Source organism: Etheostoma spectabile, chromosome 6 (assembly GCF_008692095.1).
Source record: "Etheostoma spectabile isolate EspeVRDwgs_2016 chromosome 6, UIUC_Espe_1.0, whole genome shotgun sequence".
Classification (NCBI taxonomy): Eukaryota; Metazoa; Chordata; class Actinopteri; order Perciformes; family Percidae; genus Etheostoma; species Etheostoma spectabile.
In genome coordinates this window covers 1876348-1878460 of record NC_045738.1, presented here as the reverse complement: position 1 = coordinate 1878460, position 2113 = coordinate 1876348, and the positions used below count along the sequence as shown (strand labels likewise).

At 38.2% G+C, this 2113-nt stretch overlaps 1 protein-coding gene and 1 long non-coding RNA gene across 3 annotated transcripts in view; one reads left to right on the top strand and one right to left on the bottom strand.

Annotated features, from left to right (window-relative positions):
• The window catches only part of LOC116690735 (CUB and sushi domain-containing protein 3), a 286959-nt gene that overhangs the window by 15060 nt on the left and 269786 nt on the right, over positions 1 to 2113 (bottom strand). The gene's annotated exons all lie outside the window — the stretch shown is intronic.
• Positions 1 to 2113, top strand: part of LOC116690761 (uncharacterized) — a 12967-nt gene that overhangs the window by 10067 nt on the left and 787 nt on the right. The window lies entirely within an intron of this gene.

The following is a 2113-nucleotide window of genomic DNA, read 5'->3' as shown; positions in this document are numbered from 1 at the left end:
ACTGTTGGGTCCTTGTAAATTGTGGAGTGTGGTCTAGACCTACTCTATCTATAAAGTGAAAACTTTTGTTATGAATTGATACTGTAAATAAAATTGAATTGAAATTAAATAAAGTAATTGTCTACTTCTACTGTTCTATTGTTTTGTGTACTTTCAATTGCCTTGTTCTGAAATGCGCTATATAAACAAACTTGCATTGCCTAAGTTGTCTGATGATTATGTTCATGTTGAATTTATGTTAACATACAGTAGATCCTTTAATATCACTTCCATGGACAATGTGGCATCCATTAACCCTAACTCTGCAGTTCTAATTATTATATCTAGACATGTAGCGAGTTAAATATTAACCACTGTCAATCAGGAGTACAGAATTAGGCAATTGACTGCTGACCTCAGCTCGTGTCTATGCATTTTCCAGCACTAGAATGCTAAGATGCTGCTGCTGAAGTGGCTTTTTATTAAGACCATTTCAACAGCATCTGTAGAATCATGTATTTCTATAATAATGAGTTACATAATGATGTATAAGATTTACTCAAAGGAGAATCAAGACAATTGGTTTGTGGACTTAAAAGTGACTTAAAGAAAATTTAATTTCAAAGCTCAGAAGTCTATCTTCTTTTTAGTGGTTTATCTTCTATTTTTGTTGAATTACTATGTATATTGCTATTTTCCTTTTCCTTAGAAGCTCCACAAAACAGACAAATGAAAGCACACCCCATCTCAAAGATTTTGACAGCAGAGCATGCAGCCCTTGAGAGAAGGAGACTTTGTATCTTAACTGCATGCAGATATTGCTCCTCACCTGACACTGCTGTCAAAGTGTTTCCAGAGAGAGGGTGTTCAATTGTCTGGTAACAAAATTTGTAAGTGCCAGTTTGAGGAGATGCTGGAGCTTTAACCTATACTTCTGTTGACTTAAACTCACTCTGACTGCTTTTTTATTTTAAGGGGCATGTCAAAGTGCTGGCAATAAATGCCATTTAGGGGCCAGGGAAGCGCAACCTCCTGAATCATTCCTTAGTGAGCGGGATGATGGGGTCAACAGTTTGAAGGTACAGGTAAAGCAGAAAAGGCCGACGAACTGTCGGGTGACAGAAGTCTAGACAGGAGTACTTTTTGGATTCTTTTCTGCTGTCAGCTGTTCTAATGAACATTTGAATTAGAAAATAAACTCCATGAATGATGAAGTGACAATTTTGTGAATATTTTGTTGCTGTGCTGCACTGTAAAATGCATAGATAGACAAATCTACTGTTTGTAGATTTGTCTATCTATAGCTTATACATAAAACATTTAAAAATATCTATTACATAAAGGGCCGGGGCCTGCAACCAGTCACATGCATCCATCATTTGTCTCAATAAGGGGAGTCTAAATATTAGAAACACCTCTTTGTATAACGCAATATAATTTAACAGCAACATAAACTACAGCCTCCAAAATGACCATAAAGTCAACTCAACATCTCAAAAAAACAGTTAAATACTGAACATGATAACTCTCATGCCAGAAGGATTTAATGCAATGATCTTGTATTAGACTACATTGGTTAAGCTAGGTGTAACACACACACACACACACACGCACGCACCCACCCACACCCACACCCACAACCACAACCACACAGCCGTGCTGCAGAGTAGATCAGGCAGAAAATGAAGGGTAGGTATTACAATGTTTCTGCTCCCTCAGCACAAATGTCTGGGTGTGGGTGTTACATCTTGGGGTGGTTATGAAATCAAGATTACAAAATATCATTTGAATCACCTCATCATACAGCTCAAGTGTTTACAATATAAATGCATAGTAAAATGCAGACTATGGTATGATTTGTATTGGGAATATTTCCATGAATGCCAGTGAGATATTGGATTACATCACAACATAGATAAGTGGCTTGGCTAAGCGAGTGTGCTGAACGGCACAGGCCTAGGTTGGTGCTGAAGGGCAGTTCTAACAGAAAGACAGTAATCACGTACAACACCTCACTCTCAGAACGACTGGGATGGCAGGTTGATTGAGGATGAAGCAGCAATCTACTGGAGGGCAAAGGTTATGGCAGGATTGAGCAAATAGAGAGAGAGAGAGAGAGAGAGAGAGAGAGAGA